A 20,010-nucleotide genomic window follows, 5' to 3' on the forward strand; every position below is an offset into this window, starting at 1 on the left:
AATTTTGTGCTCTGTGGCTCTATCACTTGCCAGAAGTGGCTGATGGAGGCCCCCTCCCCCGCCATCTATCCTCCTGAATATCGCCTCAGATTCAATTCTCCGCATGTCCTACCTTCCAGAAAGTGGTCGCTTTTCTGTTAGAGAGTTGTTGCTATTCTTTTCTTCGATCTCCTGTTGAGTTTGTAGGTGTTCAGAATGGTTTGATTCCTATCCAGCTGAATTCCTGAGACCAGATGAAATCCAGGTCTCCTACTCCTCTGCCATCTTGCTCCGCCCCTCATTTGTTACATTTTTGTGTCTTGGGGCTTTATACACTTAAATAGATGGCTTGTATTACAGTGTTGAAATTTTTAAGTTTATAGTCTAGCTTTCTCTCCTTAATGTAATGTGATTTTTAGGAATTTTTTGAAATTATTATTAAAAGTCTATATTTATATGGAATATTATAGAATGAGGAAAGATTGACAAATAAAAGTAGTATAAATAAAGATCTGTCACAGTTCATCTATAGTTGATACTGTTTAATATGAGTCACTCATTTTGTGCTCTTAAGAAAACAGTATCATGATATTGTAAAGGAGCATGAAGATCAAGAATCAGAAGGCAATTATTTTACTACATTCTGCAATGAGATCTTTCAGAGCAGGGGTCATAAATATGAGCTATTTATCTTAAAATGTTTAATTATATAAACTTCAAATTTATCTATCTAGGAAGGGGAATAGGAATATATATATATGCAATATACAAGAGCTATGTCTCTGCTAGGTTAAATACCAGAAATAATACTTATGAAGTTGATAAGAAGATCAATACTAATTGTATATTTGAGGCTAAAATAAGGAACTATTATAATTTTTCTCCTTTTTTTTTATTCTTATGTTAATCCCCATACATTACATCATTAGTTTTAGATGAAGTGTCCCATGATTCATTGTTTGTGCATAACACCCAGTGCTCCATGCAGAATGTGCCCTCCTCAATACCCACCACCAGGCTAACCCATCCTCCCACCCCCCTTCCCTTTAGAACCCTGTTTGTTTTTCAGAGTCCATCGTCTCTCATGGTTCATCTACCCCTCCGATTTCCCCCGCTTCATTCTTCCCCTCCTGCTACCTTCTTCAGGAACTATGATAATTTTAAGTTTAAAACTATAATATATGAGACAGAAAAGAAAGCATGCTCTTAGTTTTGTAGTTATACTACATATAAGTGTTGTTAATATTGAGAAGGGCATTGGAGAGGATCCCCCCAAAATATATTCATATAGTCCATTTAACTCTTATATCTTGCAAAATATAAAGTGCAAGATTGTGTGCAAAAATATATAAAAAATCCTTACTTGATGCCGGACCATATCCGGAACTGCAAACATTTTTTTAAATTATGAGCTAAATTCATTCCTCACAAACTTCATTTGTCCAGCATTTTGGCTTTTTAAAAAATCTAGCCAATTCATTGAAAATGAGGAAATGTATGCTTAGAAGAAGCTAATTATCTTTTTACAATACCAATTATTATGAAAACACAATATAAATGGCATAGCTAAATTTAGAAAATAGAAAACACAGTAATATTCCTTATCATAAATAGCTATCTACCTAAATGTACCAATTCTAGTAAGTGGAAATAAAATAGTCTCAAACTAGAACACTCATTCTTGTTATATTGCTATGGGGAATTCTACCTTCTGCTCTTTTCTTTCTCTGTCCCTGTGGTGCTTGCTTCTCAACTTGGTTTCTGCATTTGTTGTTCTGCATTAAGGCAATCTTCTACTCTACTCTCCTAGGTAGTTATTTTCAAATGATTTGGTCCTCTGTCAGTTTTCATTCTTCTACATATTCTTCTCATCTCTCTTCCCAAAGTCTTGATCCTTGTCCATGAAGAAATGAGAGAAATGAAGTTTATTAGTAAATGCCATACTTATAAAAAATGTTTGACATGAGACAGGCTTTAAAATAAATTTTTGATAATAAAAAATTTTAAAGAATTAAAAATACTGTAACTACAGATATAGACAGAGTTTCTCTTTAAGACTTAACTTTTGTGTAAATGAGGAAATGATGATAAAACTACTTATAAGAAAACTAATTTTAATTTTAGCATTCAAATAATATATCAATTCAAGATGGTTGTATCTTCTTTTTCTGTCTCTTCTTTCCTCCACAACTCAATATTAATCAATATGTTGCCTTCCCTAGTGTTTCCCATTGTTTTTTAATATGCTTCTACTTTTACTTGATTTTTGGTTTTATCTTATATTCTTTTACTCTCACTTATATAAATGAGTAAATCACAAAGCATTTTCTACTTTTTACATTTTCTCCCCAATCTCTTTTCATTTTAAATTTATATTATTTATTTTTTAAAAGATTTTTATTCATTTGAGAGAGAGAGTGAGTGAGAGTGAGAGCATGAGCAGGGGGAGGGTCAGAGGGGAGGGAGAAGTAGACTCCACGCTGGGCAAAGGGCCTGATGCAGGGCTTGTTTCCAGGTCCCCAGGATCATGACCGAGCTGAAGGCATACTGAGTCTGAGCCACCCAGGCACCCCTATATCATTCATAAATATAACATTCTGTTCCTTATCTGAATATTAGTTTTCATTTTAGATTTTCATTGGTTAAAAATATCTAACACTGCTTAAGATTCCACAGCCATATCCTTGTTTCTTTAGTAGTTTCCAAAAGAATTTCACTAAGTTCTTACATCAAAATTGTTGGTGTTCTCCCTTTACACTTGAAGGAGTGCTCAGCTGAATACAAAATCCTGGGGACTTACTTTACTTGTGTGTCTTATAAGTGTTGCTCCTCTATTTCCTGACTGTGGAGATGTTTGATTCCATTGTCTTTTTCCATTGTAAATTTTTGTCTGGCTGCCGAAAAAACCTTTCTTTATCACTGAAATCTAAAAATTTTCAAACATAAAGATCAATGTTAACTATTCTGAATCAGATTTTGTGATGTATTGTATGCTGTTTCCATATGTAGATTCAATTATTTTAGGAAAATATTTTCTGTGCTGATTTATAGTTTGAAATATTCATTCTGTTCCATTTTATCTTCCTCCTTGGAGACTTCATTTATGCAAGGATTGGTTCTCTTTTGCCTGCTTTATATACTTATTTTCTTTCTAATTCTTTTCCTTCTTTTTTCCTTTTGATATTTATCTTCTATAGTCTTAGTATTTTTCATGATATATCAATTTCTTAGGGCTGCTATAACAAATTTGATGTCTCAAAACAACAAATTTATTTTCTCAAAGTTCTGGAGGCTAGGAGTCTAAAATCAAGGTGTCAGCAAGATTATACTCCATCTGAAGACTCTAGGATAGAATCCTTCCTTGCCTCTTCCTAGCTTCTGGTGGCACTCAGAAGCCTTTGGTATTCTTTGGCTTTTATGGGCATCACTCCAATCTCTGCCTCTGTTTTCAGGTGGACTTTTTCTCTGTGTGTCTCTGTGTTCTCTCCTTTTCTTATGCAGATACCAGGCATTATATTTAGGGCCCACCCTAATTCAGTGTGATTTCATCTCAAGATCTTTAACTAATTACTTTTGCAAAGGCCTTATTTCTAAATGAGGTCATATTTACAGGTACCAGAGGTTAGGACTTGAACATGTCTTTTGGAGGGAAACAATTCAACCCGAGTCTATGTTCTTTGTTCTCCTCCAATTAAAAAAAAAAAAGCTTTTTATTTGGAAATAATTTCAAAAGTAGAGAAAAATTTTAGTGAGTATACAAAAAACTGCCATGATTTTTTCAGGTTGTCAAGGTATTGTTCAGTTTATCCATCATGTAGTTGCTCCTTTCTCCTTCCAATCTTTATTATTATAGTTGAAAAGTTTTGTTGTTCTTACTCCAATTTTCCCTCCACCTTTATCAGTCAGCATATGTCTATAAGGAAAAGTTCTACCTCATTTGTATGTATGTACATATGTATGTATGTATTTACCTAGTCATTAACAAAATGGATTCATGGATTTCAATTCTTAAAATTTAAATATTCATTTTCAATACCATTTTTATTCCAGTGCTCAAATTGTACTAGATTTGCCCAGTAGGAGTTCCTGTACATGGGCTCCTTTGTCCTTTTAACATGCTCTAATCACTTGTTCTTAACAATTTTTACTTTATGACTTAATGTTCTAGGATCATCTTGCATTTCCTGTCGCAACCATTGAAACATTCATCTTTTTCTGAGGAAACTTGGTTCATTTTAGTGGAAAATATAATTAGAAACACATACTTAGGCATTTAATGTGCTCACTGCTACTGAGTATCATCATTGCTTCTAGGCCCTTTCAGTAGACAGAGTTAATGTGTACATTCATATATGTGCATTCATGCATTTATGTGTGTATGTGCACCTATAATCTATTATACATATATGATCTGTATAACATGTATATATAACTTCTATAATCTAATTATCTATCTACGAGGATATTAGTTTTTACTCATATCTCCAAATTCAATCATGTCCATAGTTTTCCTTGTCTACCCCCATTCTATATTTGTATTTTTCTCTTCCACAGTGAGAATGCTGGTTCCTAACTTTGAAGCATTAAAAACATTTATTTCATTTTCTCAATTCAACAGTATACCTAAATAACTTCAGAATTATTTCACCCATATTACTATAAAAAATACCTAAAAAAAATTCAATTTTTTTGTGTTCCTTTTCATCTCTCCACCCCCAACTGAAGAGATATAATTAAATAGCATGTTAAATATTTTTGGATTGTCTATTTTATTTCCAATATTATCTTATTCATGTGAAATAGAGTTATATACATTTGTTTCAGTTTGCTTTCAGTTTTATTTTTATTTATTTTTTTGTTCCTTCACCTCCTGGTGATAGAGAATTTAAAGTAATGATCACAAGGGTATTCACTGGACTTGAAAAAAGAATGGAAGACATGAGAGAGACCCTTACATGGAGATAACTAATAACATAGAGATAAAGAGTTCAGTAAATGAATGCAAAACACATTTGATAGATTGAAGAGCAGACTGGAAAACAGAGTAACAAATTTATGACCTAGGAGACAGAGTAATAGAAAGTAATCAAGCTGAACAAAAGAGAGAAAAGAATTGGGGTACCTGGGTGGAGTCAGTTAAGCATCTGAATCTTGATTTCAGCTCATGTAATGATCTTAAAGTCGTGGGATCAAGCCCCACATGGGGCTCCAAGCTCAGTGGGGAGTCTGCTTGAGATTCTCTCCCTCTCCTTCTACCACTCCCCACAACTCTCTAAAATAAATAAATCTTTAAAAAAAGAGAAAAGGATTATACAAAACAAGAATATACTTAGGGAACTCAGTGTCTCCATCAAATGTAATAACATCAGTATTATAGGAGTCCCAGAAGAAGAAGAAAGAAAAGGGGGCAGAGAATTTATTTGAAGAAAGAATAGCTGAAAACTTCCCTAATCTGGGGATGGAAACAGATATCCAGATCCAGGAGGCACAGAGATCTCCCATCAAAATCAAAAGCAGAGCCACACCAAGACATACTATAATTAAACTGGTAAAATACAGTGATAAAGAAAAAATGTTTAAAACCCACAAGGCAGGGTGCCTGAGTGGCTCAGTCGTTGGGTGTCTGCCTTGGCTCAGGTCATGGTCCCGGGGTCCTGTGATTGAGCCCCACATCAGGCTTCCTGCTCTAGGGGAGGCCTGCTTCTCCCTCTCCTCCCACTACCCCTGCTTGTGTTCCCTCTCTTGCTCTCTCTCTCTCTCTCTCTCTGTCAATAAATAAATAAATAAATAAAAATCTTAAAACCCACAAGACTAGAAGGGGATTTTTCAGCAGAAACTTTCTAAGCCAGAAGAGAATAGCATGATATATTTAAAGTGCTGAATGGAAAAAAATCTGCAGCCAAGAATACCCTATCCAGCAAGCCTGTCATTCAGAATGGAAGGAGAAATAAAGAGTTTCCCAAACAAAATCTAAGGAAGTTTATGACCACCAAACCAGTCCTAGGAGAAATATTAAAGAGGATTCTTTGAGTGGAAAGGAGAAACCAAAAATGACAGTATGAAAGTAGGAAACACAAAAGCAGTAAAAATGAATATTTCTTTTTAAAAAGTTACAAAACTCACCAAATAAAAGGGTATAAATATAACAACATATACCTAAAGCATAAGGATTAGAGGAATAAAGAATGTGTTCAAATGTAAACAGCCATCAACTTAATGTAGACTGCTATATACAAAGAAGAGGTTATATACAAACCTAATAGGAACCATATATCAAAAATATGCACTGATTTACCACTAGCAAATAAAGACAAAGAAATCCAAATACACCACCAAACAAAATCAGCGAACCATGAAAAGAGAAAGACAAGAAAAGTATCAGAGAAAATCTTCAAAAACAATCACAAAACAAATAATAAAGTGACAATAAATATTTGAATGTAAATGGACTAAATGCTCCAATCAAAAGACATATGGTGACCAATGGATAAAAAAAGCAAGACCCTGCAGGAGATTAATTTTAGACCTAAAGATACCTGCAGATTGAAAGTGAGAGGATGGAGAAACTTCTATCATGCAAATGGATGTCAAAAGAAAGCATGAGTAGCAATACTTACATCAAAGTATTTTTTTTCTTGTTTCATGAAGATACAAGCAGTTTTTTTTCATTTTTAATTTAAATTCAATTGGCCAACATATAATAAATACATCATTAGTTTTTGATGTAATGTCCAATGATTCATTAGTTGCATAAAACACCTAGTGCTCATCACATCACGTGTCCTCCTTTATGTCCATCACCCAGTTACCCCATCCCCCCTCCCACCTACTTTTCCACAACCTTCTGTTTGTTTCCCAGAGTTAAAAGTCTCTCATGATTTGTCTCACTCTCTGATTTCTTACCATTCGGTTTTCCCTTCCTGTCCCTATGATCCTATGTGCTATTCCTTATATTCCACATATGAGTGAACCATATGATAATTGTCTTTCTCTGATTGACTTATTTCATTTAGTATGACACCCACCTGTTCCATCCATGTTGATGTAAATCGTAGATATTCATCCTTTCTGATGGATAATATTCCATTGTATATCTGAACCACATCTTCTTTATCCATTCATCTGTTGAAGGACATCTCAGCTCCTTCCACAGTTTGGCTATTGTGGATATTGCTGCCATGAACATTGGGGTGCATGTGCCCCTTCTTTTCATGACATCTGTATTTTTGGAGTAAAATATCTGGTAGTGCAATTGCTGGGTCATAGGGTAGCTCTATTTTTAACTTCTTGAGGAACCTCCATACTGTTTTCCAGAGTGGCTGTACCAGCTTGCATTCCCACTAACAGTGTAAGAGGTTTCCCCTTTCTCCACATCCTCGCCAAAATTTGTTGTTTCCTGTCTTGTTAATTTTTGCCATTTTAACTGGTGTAAGGTGGTATTTCAATGTGGTTTTGATTTGTAATTCCCTGATGGCAACTGAAATAGAACATTTTTTCATGTATCTGTTAGCCATTTGTATGTCTTTGAAGAAATGTCTGTTTATGTCTTCTGCTGATTTATTGACTGGATTATTTGTTTTTGGGATGTTGAGTTTGATATCTTGAATACCAGCCCTTTATCTGTTATGTCATTTGCAAATATCTTCTCCCATTCTGTAGGTTGCCTTTTAGTTTTGCTGTTTCCTTTGCTGTACAGAGGTTTTTTATCTTGTGAAGTCCCAATAGTTCATTTTTGCTTGTTTCCCTTACCTTTAGAGACATGTCTTGCAAGAAGTTACTGCAGCTGAAGTTGAAGAGGTTGCTGCTTGTATTCTCTAGGATTTTGATGGATTCCTATCTCACATATAGGTCTTTCATCCATTTTGAATTTATCTTTGGGTGTGGTGTAAGAGAATGGTCCAGCCTCATTCTTCCACATGTAGCTGTCCAATTTTCCCAGCACCATTTATTGAAGAGACTTTTTTTCCATTGGATATTCTTTCCTGCTTTGTTGAAGATTAGCTGACCATAGAGTTGAGGGTCCATTTCTGGGCTCTCTATTCTGTTCCATTGATCTATGTGTCTGCTTTTGTGCTAATACCATGTTGTCTCGATGATCATATCTTTATAATATGCTTGAAGTCCAGCATCATGATGCCCCCAGCTTTGGTTTTCTTTTTCACCAATCCCCTGGATATTCAAGATCTTTTCTGGTGCCATACAAATTTTAGGATTGTTTGTTCCAGCTCTGTAAAAAATGTCGATGATATTTTGATAGGGACTGCATTGGAAGTGTAAATTGCTCTGGGCACATAGACATTTTAACAGTGTTTATTGTTTCAATCCATGAGCATGGAATGTTTTTCCATCTCTTTGTGTCTTCTCCATTCTTTCATAAGTGTGCTGTAGTTTCTAGAGTATAGATCCTTTACCTCTTTGGTTAGGCTTATTCCAAGGTATCTTATGGTTTTTGATGCTACTGTAAACAGAATCAATTCCTTAATTTCTCTTCAGTCACATTGTTAGTGTATAGAAATGCAACTGATTTTTGTACATTGATTTTGTATCCTGCCACATTGCTGAATTGCTGTATGAGCTCTAGTAAGCTGGGGGTGGAGTCTTTTGGGTTTTCCACAGCACGTATCACATCATCTGCGAAGAGAGAGAGTTTGACTTCTTTTCCAATTTGAATGTCTTTTATTTCTTTTTGTTTTCTGATCGCTGAGGCTAGGACATCTACTACTATGTTGAAGAATAGTGGTAAGATTGGGCATCCTTGTCGTGTTCCTGACCTTAAGGGAAGAGCTTTCAGTTTTTCCCCATTGAGAATGATATTCACTGTGGCCTTTTCATATATGGATTTTATGATATTGAGGTATGTTCCCTCTATCCCTATACTTTGAAGAGTTTTAATCAGGAAAGGATACTCTATTTTGTCAAATGCTTTTTCTGCATCAATTGAGAGGATCATATGGCTCTTGCCTTTTCTTTTATTAATTGCTCTATCATGTTGATTGATTTCTGAATGTTGAACCACCATCCCAGAAATAAATCCCACCTGCTCGTGATGAATAATCCTTTTAATGTAATGTTGGATCCTATTGGCTACATTCTTGTTGAGTATTTGGCATCCATGTTCATCAGGGATATTGGTCTGTAATTCTCCTTTCTGATGGGGTCTTTGGTTTTGGGATCAGGAAAATGCTGGCCTCATAGAACGAGTTTGGAAGCTTTCCTTCCATTTCTATTTTTTGGACCAGCTTCAGCAGAATAGGTATGATTTCTTCTTTAAATATCTGGCAGAATTACCCTGGGAAGCCATCTGGCCCTGGACTCTTGTTTATTGGGAGATTTTTGATTACTGCTTCAATTTCCTTGCTGGTTAGGATCTGTTCAAGTTTTCTATTTCTTCCTGTTTCAGTCTTGGTAGTTTATAAGTTTCCAGGAATGCATCCATTTCTTTCAGATTGCCTAATTTGTTGGCATATAGTTGCTCATAATATGTACTTACAATTGTCTGTATTTTCTTGGTATTAGTTGTGACCTCTCCCCTTTCATTCATGATTTTATTAATTTATTTCCTTTCTCTTTTCTTTTGAATAAGTCTGGCTAGGGGTTTATGGATCGTATTAATTCTTTCAAAGAACTGGCCTCTAGTTTTGTTGGTCTCTTCTACTTTTCTTCTGGTTTCTGTTTCATTGATTTCTGCTCTAATCTTTATTATTTCTCTTCTCCTGTTTGGTTTAGGCTTTATTTGCTGTTCTTTTTCCAGGCCCTTTAGGTGTAAGGTCATCTTGTGCATTTGGGATTTTTCTAATTTTTTGAGAGAGGCTCATATTGCAATGTACTTCCCTCTTAGGAATGCCTTTTCTGTATCCTACAAGTTTGAACTGATGTGTTTTCATTCTCATTAAGTTTCCATGAATTGTTTAAGTTCTTTGATTTCCTGGTTGACCCATTCATTCTTTAGCAGGATGCTCTTTAACTTCCAAGTGTTTGAGTTCCTTCCAAATTTCCTCCTGTGATTGAGTTCCAGTTTCAAAGCATTGTGGTCTGAAAATATTCAGGAAATAATCTCAATTTTTGGTGTCAGTTGAGACCTGATTTGTGACCCAGTATGTAATCTGTTCTGGAGAAATTTCCATGTGCACTAGAGAAGAATGAGTATTCTGTTGTTTTAGGATGGAATGTTCTGTATCTGTGAAGTCCATCTGGTCCAGTGTGTCATACAAAGCCTTTGTTTCTTTGTTGATCTTCTGCTTATATGATCTGTCCATTGCTGGAAGTGCAGTGTTAAAGTTCCCTACTATTAATGTATTATTATCAATATGTTTCTTTACTTTGGTTAATAATTTGGTTTATATAATTTGCTGCTCCCACACTGGGGGCATAGATATTTACAATTGTTAGATCTTCTTGTTGGATAGACCCTTTAAGTATGATATAGTGTCCCTCTACATCTCTCACTACAGTCTTTGGTTTAAAATCTGATTTGTCTGATATGAGAATTGCTATCCCAGCTCTCTTTTGATGTCTGTTGGCATGGTAAATTGTTCTCCATCCCCTCACTTTTAGTCTGGAGGTGTCTTTAGGTCTAAAATGAGTCTCTTGTAGGCAGCATAAAGATGGTTCTTGCTTTTTAACTCAATCTGATACCCTGTGTCTTTTGGTTGGAGCATTTAGCCCATTTACATTCAGAATAACTATTGAAAGATATGAATTTAGTGCCTGCAAAGTCCCTATTTCTGTAGATTGTCTCTGTTATTTTCTGGTCTATGTTACTCTTGGGCTCTCTCTTCACGTACAGTATCCCCCTTAGTATTTCTTGCAAGGCTGGCTTGGTGGTCACATATTCTTTCAGTTTCTGTTTATCCTGGAAGTTCTTTATCTCTCCTTCCGTGATGGATAGCAGCCTTGCTGGATAAAATATTCTTGGTGCATGTTCTCATTTAGTACCCTGAATATATCTTGCCAACCCTTTCTGGCCCACCAGGTTTTTGTAGATAGGTCTGATGTTATTCTGATGTTCTTCCCTCCACACATAAGGAACCTCCTCTCACTAGCTACTCTCAGGATCACTTCCTTTTCTCTAAGGTTTGCAAGCTTCACTATGATATGTCAGGATGTTGATTTATTTTTATTGATTTTGGTAAGGGTCGTCTCACCTCTTGGACATGAATGTTTGTTTTCTTCCCCAGATTAGGGAAGTTCTAAGATACGATTTGCTCAAATATACCTTCTGGCCCCCTCTCCCTCTCCCCACCCCCTCAGTCACCCCAATAATTCTGACATCGGTTCATTTCATGGCATCATTAGTTGCTTGAAGCCTTTCTTCATGGGCTATTAGTTATCTTTCTCTTTTCTCAACTTCCTCTCTTTCCATCAGCCTGTCCTTTAGATCACTTATTTTCTCTTCTTCCTCATTTACCCTACCTGTTAGAGCATCTAATTTAGACTGCATCTCATTCATAGCAGTTATGTTCGACCTGATTAGTTCTCATTTCTGCCCTTAGAGATTCTGTGTTGTAATTATGCTTTTTCAAGCCTAGCTATTAACTTTATAATTGCTATCCTGAATTCTATCTCTGACGTCTTAGTTATATCCATATCGATTAGCTCTGAAGCAGAGAACATTGCCTCTGGTTCTTTCTTTTGTTGTAAATTCCTCCTTCTAGTCATTTTGCCCAGAGAAGGATGGGTGATCGAATGAGCAGAGGTCAAAATATCAACCATGACCCAAACAAAATAGAAAAATCTGAAGTGGTTGGAAGCCACCACAGAAAAGCAAACAAAACCAAAGTAAAACAAAACAATAAAAAAAGAGTAAGGGGAAGAGAGACTATAAACTCACAGGGTGGACAAAACAGAGTGATCTACTTGTTTCTGTTTGAATTTTGGTCTGTTTATTAGATGACAGTATATCTAATTATATATATATATATTATTAAATCTATATGTAGATTATTAGACACTACACCTAATATATATATAGAGAGAGAGTGAAAATAGGACTAAAATGAAGCATATATCTATAAAATGTATATGTAAAAAATAAAAGGTAAATAAAAAGGGAATGGAAAATTTTAGACTGGAAGATAAATGAGTCATGAGAAAACATCTGTAGCTCAATATAATATTTTCTCCTGGCACTGGAGTTTTACAATCTTGTGGGATCCATAAAGTTGTAGTCCACCTGTTCTTCCAGTCTGTCTTCTGGGTGAGGGGCCTGCTGTGCTGCTTCTCATGTGTCTTTGCCTGGTGGAGTTGCCCCACCCCTTGTCAGGGGGATTGGCTCAGTGGAAGCTCATCCTCTGTGTGGCTTTTGTTCCCTGGAGGCTTTCTGAGCCTCTTCAGAGGATCAGATCAAAAATGGCTGAGCCCAGACCTGAGAGATCATGATCCCCCCCTCTTCAATAAACCCGCTGGAGCAAACTGTTTTCACTTTTGTGTGTGCCAAACTCCTCTGACTCTTGTGGTGCACACCCACTGCAATCCTCCCATGGGGAGTCCCAGGGACTCTTGAGCTTCACTGCCCTTTGTGCCCTTGCAACTGTAAGGAGCTTTGGGTTTGAGGGCCCACCCTCCTCTACTGTTCCTCTGTCATGGCTGGGCACCACCCCACTGTCCCCTCTGGGGCCCCACTGCTCTTGAGATCTGCTGCCTAGCCATGAGCACAGCTATTTTGCCCCTCCCAGGGGATACTAAACAGCCCACACATTCCAGTCCTTTTCAGGGTGCTCAGGCAAAGAGCAGTCCCCTGACTGGCCCAGCTCATGGTTTATGGCAACCTGAGGTGAGAGTCCCTCTTGGGCTCACTGACCATAACCAGTTTCACCACTCCACTGCTTGGGCACTCTATCGGTTCAGGCACCCCTGTTCTTTGTGTCTCCTGGGATCTTGAAACCACAATGACCTACCTAGAATTCTGCCCTTTTCATCCCCTGATCCCCTTTGAGAAAGGGAAGTCTCTCACTGGAGCAGTTTTCTAAGGGTCCTGATTTTGAGCTCCAGTGTTATATCACTTTCCAGTAGCCAGCTTATGGAGGCTCCCTCCCCCTCCATTTCTGTTCTGATATCTCCCTGCAGATTCATGACTTCTCACCTCCTGCTTTGCAAAAAGCAGTCGCTGTTCTACTTGTAGAGTTCCAGTTATATTTTCTTACATCTCAGGCTGAATTCATAATGGTTTGATAGATATCCAACTAAATTCAAGGGACCCAATGAAACGAGGTCCCCTACTCCTCTGCCATCTTGCCGTGAATACACAAAGTAGTCTTTAAAACAAAGTCTATACAAGAGACAAAGAAGGACACCATATAATAATAAAAGGAACAACTCAACAAGAATATATATCAATTGTAAATATTTATGCACCCAACATAGGAGCACCCAAGTATATGAAATGTCAATAACAAACATAAAGGAACCAATCAATACTAATACAATAATAACAGGGGACTTCAACACCCACTTACATCAATGGGCAGATCATCCAGATGGAAAATAAACAAGGAGACAGTAGCTTTGAATGACATACTGGACCAGATGCATTTAACAGATATATTCAGAACATTCCATCCTAAAACAGCATAATATACATTCTTTTCAAGTGCACATGGAACATTCTCCAGTATAGATAGCATATTAGTCCACAAAACAAGCCTCAGTGAATTCAGGAAGATTGAAATCATACCATCCATCTTTTCTGACCACGATGCTACGAAACTAGAAGCCAACCACAAGAAAAATTTAGAAATGCCATAAATATATGGTAGTTAAATAACATGGTACTAAACAATGAATGGGTCAACCAGGAAATTTAAAAAGAATGAAGGACATGGAAACAAATGAAAATGAAAACACAACAGTCCAAAACATTTGGGATGCACAAAAGCAGTTTTAAGAGGGAAGTTTATAGCAATACAGGCCTACATCAGGAAGCATAAAAATTTCCAATAAACAGCCTAACTTTACACTTAAAGGACCTAGAAAAAGAAGAACAAACAGAACCCAAACCGGCAGAAGGAGGGAAATAATAAAGATTAGAGCAGAAATAAATGATATAGAAACCAGAAAAACAATAGAAGAGATCGATGAAACCAGGAGCTGGTTCTTTGGGAAAAAAAATGGAACACCTCTAGCCAGACTTATCAAGAAGAAAAAAGAGAAAGGACACAAATAAATATAATCACAAATGAGAGAGGAGAAATAAAACAAACACACAGAAATACAATTATAAGAATATTATGAAAAGCTATATACCCACAAATTAGATTACCTTGAAGAAATGGATAATTTTATAGAAACATATAAACTACAAAAACTGAAACAGGAAGAAATAGAAAATTTGAACAGCCCAATTACCATCAAGGAAATTGAATCAGTAATCAAAAAACTCCCAACAAACAAAATCCAGAACCAGATGGCTTCACAGGTGAATTCTACCAAACATTTAAAGAGGAATTAATACCTATTCTACTCAACATTTTCCAAAATATAGAAGAGGAAAGAAAACTTCCAAACTCATTCTATGAGCCCAGAATGACTCCAATACCAAACCAGATAAAGATACCAGTAAACAAGAGAACTACAGTCCAATATCCTTTATGATTACAGATGCAAAAATCCTCAACAAGATAGTAGCAAACTGAATCTAATAATACATTAAAAAATTATTCACCACAATCAAGTGCGGTTTATTCCTTGGCTACAAGGGTGGTTCAGGATTCCCAAATCAATCAACACGGTACATGACATCAATAAGAGTAAGAATAAGATCATTTCAAGAGACAGAAAAAGCACTTGACAAAGTACAACATCCATTCGTGATAAAAACCCTCAACAGAGTAGATTTGGAGGGAACATACTTCAACATAATAAAGGTCATATATGAAAAACCCACAGCAAACATCATCCTTAATGGAGAAAAACTGAGAGCTTTTCCCCTAAGGTCAGGAACAAGACAAGGATGTCCACTCTCACCCCTCTTATTCAATATACTACTGAAAGTCCTAGCCTCAGCAATCAGAAAACACAAAGAAAAGATATCCAAATCAGCAAGGAAGAAGTCAAATTTTCACTATTTGCAGATGATATGATACTCTATGTAGAAAACCTGAAAGACTCTACCAAAAAATTTCTAGAACTAATACATGAATTCAGCAAAGTTGCAGGATATAAAATCAATGTATAGAAATTTCTTGCATTTCTATGCACCAATAATGAAGCAGCAGAAAGAGAAATTAATAATCCCCTTTACAATTGCACCAAAAATAATAAAATACCCAGGAATAAATCTAACCAAAGAAGTGAAAGACCTGTACTCTGAAAAGTATAAAACACTGATGAAAGAAACTGAAGATGGCACAAAGAAATGGAAAGACATTCCATGCTCATGGATTGGAAGTACAAATATTGTGAAAGTGTCTACATTACTCAAAGCAATCTACACATTTAATGAAATCCCTATCAAAATACCACCAGCATTTTTCACAGAGCTAGAACAAACAATCCCAAAATTTGTGTAGAACCACAAAAGATCCCGAATAGCCAAAGCAATCTTGAAAAAGAAAAGCAAAGCTGGAGGCATCACAGTTAATTAGAAAGTTAGAAAGTTAACTTCAAGATAATTAGAAAGCTATAAAGATCAAAACAGTATGGTACTGGCATAGAAATAGATACATAGATCAGTAGAACAGAAGAGAAAACCTAGAAATAAATTCACCACTATATGGTCAATTAATCTTCGACAAAGCAGGAAAGAATGTCCAATGGGGAAAAACAGTCTCTTCAACAAATGGTGTTGGGAAAACTGGACAGGAACATGCAAAAGAATGAAACTGGACCACTTTCTTACACCATACACAAAAATAAATTCAAAATGGATGAAAGACTTATATGTGAGAGAGGAAACTATTAAAATCCTAGAAAAGAACACAGGCAGGAACTTCTTTGACATTAGCCATACCAGCTTTTTTCTCGATATGTCTCCTGAGGCAAGGGATCCAAAGGTAAAAATAAACTACTGGGACTACATCAGAATAAAAAGCTTCTGCACAGCAAAGGGAACATTCAACAAAATTAAAAGGCAACCTATGGAATGCGAGATTTTTGCCAATGACATATTCGATAAAAAGTTAGTATCCAAAATATATAAAGAACTTACACAACTCAACACCCCAAAAACAAATAATCCAATTAACAGATGATCAGAAAACACGAAGAGACATTTTCCAAAAGAAGACATCCAAATGGCCAACAGACACGTGAAAAGATGCTCAACATCACTTATCATCAGGGAACTATGACAATATATTCTGGTGATTTTTTTTTTCTAGGAATGTTTTCTTGCTCTTTTGCCATTTTTAAAACACAGTGTAGTGTGATTGTGGTATTTATCCCTTTTCTGTTTCTCATATTAAATTTTATTTTTATTGGCTAGCTATTTATAAGAAGCTGATGTTGGGGAAGGGTAAGGACGAGGGTAATGTGGCACTTCTACAATTCAAAGGCTTCCACCTCTGTTATAGAGATGGATCTCTATGGAACCATTGTGTATCCTCTACCTCTTGAACCTGACCCAGCTCAGGGAGGTTTCTATTGCCATACCTAGATTTCTATAGGTTCTACTCTGCCCTTGCTACCAAAGGACAGCACGTGCCTTTTGAGGGATTCCCCTTAAATTCAGAAGATATTTTTAATGATTTTATAATCTTTCCCTGGGTAACTGCTGAGCCCTCTCCCTCTCTCCCTCCTCCTGTGCTCTTCAATTCTGCTCAAATAATTTCTATTCCGAGTGTGTCCCTCTTTAGGGCTTATGTGCTCATGTCCTTTGAGATCTGCTAGTTTATTTTCTCACTGCTCTCCCTACTTTCCCCCTGGATTTTTATCACACCCCATCACAGTTTTCTGCAAAGTTCTACTATCAGTTCTGTATTGGGCAGCATTCATATGCAAATTTAGTTTAGAGGTGTTTTCTCTGTCTTCTGCTTTTGTTGAAAATTGAATTTGCCTTCTTCTTATTGTCCTTTTTCCCTTATGGCTTGCTGGAGAAGTGGAATGATTCATAATGCAGCTGCCACCAAGTTTTTGCTGGAAGTTGCAACCTATTTTATAATATTTACTCTATTTTGCTTGTCATATGACTTCTTCCCAGTTATTTAAATTCTTTATACTGCTGTTGCCTCATCTTCAAAATGGATGTAGGAATACACTGAGATACTAAAGTTGGTATAATATATGGTATGTGGCAAATGTTCATAAGATTGTAAATGATGATGATGATGGTGATTGATGATGATCCTGGAAGTCCAAGTCTGTGGATACTTACTGATAGAAGAATGGAAGACCCGGTTTGAATTAATACGGAGTTTTTAGAAACATTATGAACTTTCTGCTGTGCTATTTCCTTTCATTAAATAGATCTAGAAATACTTGGTTTGATTGAGTAAAAATAATGCTACACATTATCATACATATGACTATTTAATATTTGTGGCTAATTAGCATGCAGAAATATAACAGCATATTATTAGGGATGTCCAGTTAATTTCATTATATACTTGATTATAGTACTAAACTTGACCAGTTTATGTCGCCTCATTTGGCTCAACTCCAATTATGATATTTGCCTTTTTAGAGTTAAGTGTAAAAACAGTAAGTTTTCTGTGGCTACCTTCATTATGACTTTTTTTTTAAAATCTACAATTCATAATGATTTGGATACCTGAACCAAGAAAATTGTTTTCTTCTCTACTACGGTGCCTTCTAATCTCTTTTTCTGCCAAAACATTCACCAAAGCTTTCAAAGTCAGCTTGTTTTCAGTTATTCTTTCTTCTTGTACTATCTCTCAAGAGATTTGGAAGTTAATCTGTATTTGTTTATATGTAACTTTTTAAAAATTTTATTATGTTATGTTAATCACCATACATTATTAACTAAAAAATCAGAAATTCTCCATAATTTCATTAATATCTTAAAAAAATATCATTCTCTTTAATCAAATATCACTTCCTCTGTGAAGCCTTCCTTGACCCTTCCAGTGCAATTAGAGAAATTTACTTTTGTGTTCGAACACTTCCACATTGTCCTATGTTTGTACACAGAAGCTGGCATCTAGTGCAGAATTGAATGAGACACATTTTTATCTCCAATTAGGCTCTATGTTTCTTGAAAATGTGGGCTGCATCGTTCTACATCCTCAGAACCTAGCATAATGCCCAGCATTGAGAGGCACTCAATAAATTTTTGTCATACAAATGAACACATTCTTGGTAAATGCTCCTAAGGGTAATTTTGTTATTAAAATTTCTTCCTAGTAAATGTCACAAATAACATTGAATATGTGATTCTGAACTCTAAAATTAAAAAACTGGACAAATATTTGACCCAGGCAAAACAGTGTAATCTCTATGGGCCTTATTTAGTCATTTGTAAAATGAAGGGTTTGTATACTGTAATCTACAAAGATCCCTGTAGCTTCAAAATTCTATAACTTTATAACACATAAGAATTGAATAAAATAGAGAAGGTGGTGGTAGCACATGCTTTCAACTCCACTTTTTCTACCAACTTCTTTCTGGAATGGCAATATTAAAATAAGCCCAAAGCTGGAAGGATCTAAGTGAGTATAGGCAATGCATTCTAGGAAAAACAAAACAGATAGGAAGGGAGAGTCAATGACTCACTAGAGGGTGGTTTGAATTAATTGTGATACTGCCAAATAATGAAATATTTGCAGCTATTAAAAATTTATATAGGACCACAATATGATATCATTTCACAACCATTAGAATGGTTAATATTAAAAAGACTAATCAGACCAAATTTTCAAAAGAATGTGGAATGACATAAACTTTCATTTATAGTTGATAAAAATATATAATGTAACATTTAAGAGAAAAGTCTGGGAATTTTTTAGAAAACTAACATACACCTACTCTATGATTCAGCAATTTCTCTCTTAGGTATTTTTAATTTATTTAAATTAATGTACAGTAACATGGATTTTTTTGTCATAGAGTTTTATGAGTTTTAACACATAAAAAGATCATGTAATCAGCCCACAATCAAGATACAGTTCTGTCACCACCCCCCAAAATTTCCTAGTGCTTTCATTCTGTAGTTATTCTCCCCCCAACCCTATTCTTCACAACCACTGACATTTTTTCTCTTGGTATCACTTTGTTTCTTTTTTCCAGAATATCATATAAATAAATAGAATCATACAATATATAACCTTCTGAGGCAGGCTTCTTTCACTCTTAAAATTGAAAGCTGAATAATGAGCAATGGGTAAGCAGGGATAGAAGAGGGAAGGAAGAGTGTTCTAGGCAGAGGGCGTGTGAGCAGTCACAGAGACCTGATAGAGAGTATGTATGATGCATGGATTCTTTCATTTCATTCCATGGATTTTTATCAAGCTGCTTCTCTCTGCCACACTCTGCTCTAGGTGATAGGAATGTAGTAGTGGCAAGAGATCTTAGTTCATGTATGGAGAGTGGCTTGAGATGAGACTGCATGATAGGCAGAACCAAGATCTTGCTGACACCTGAAGGTCATATTAGGATTTTAGGATTTCTCTTAAGGGCAATAGAAAATGAGAGTTGAATCTTTTGAAAGACTCCATGGAAGAGGTGGGGTTTGAGATAGACTTTGAAAGATAAATGAAGTTTTATTTGATATTGGGTGAAATATGTTCAACTGGCAAATGTGGATAGAGATAGAAAGTAGGGTCAGGGAACAGGATGACCAAAAATACAGGAAAAGCAGAAAATTGTGGGGCATCTTCAGGAAGTTGGTGAATGTAGTTTACATGGGCCAGGCATGAGTATGATAAAACAACAACAACAACAGTATAATAAAGGATCTGAGTTTAGAAATGTTGATTTAAGCCATCTTCCTGTGAACTATAAATGACAGGGAGAGGAGTTAAAATTCAAATTGCAAATATCGTTTATTTGCCACATTTCATCTTTGTAAATATATTTAGTGAATGCTTGTTTGTGTTGCTATTAAGCCAGATAAGCCATACACAGAAACCAATTTTTAAT

This window comes from Neomonachus schauinslandi, chromosome 11, assembly GCF_002201575.2.
Source record: "Neomonachus schauinslandi chromosome 11, ASM220157v2, whole genome shotgun sequence".
NCBI lineage: Eukaryota > Metazoa > Chordata > Mammalia > Carnivora > Phocidae > Neomonachus > Neomonachus schauinslandi.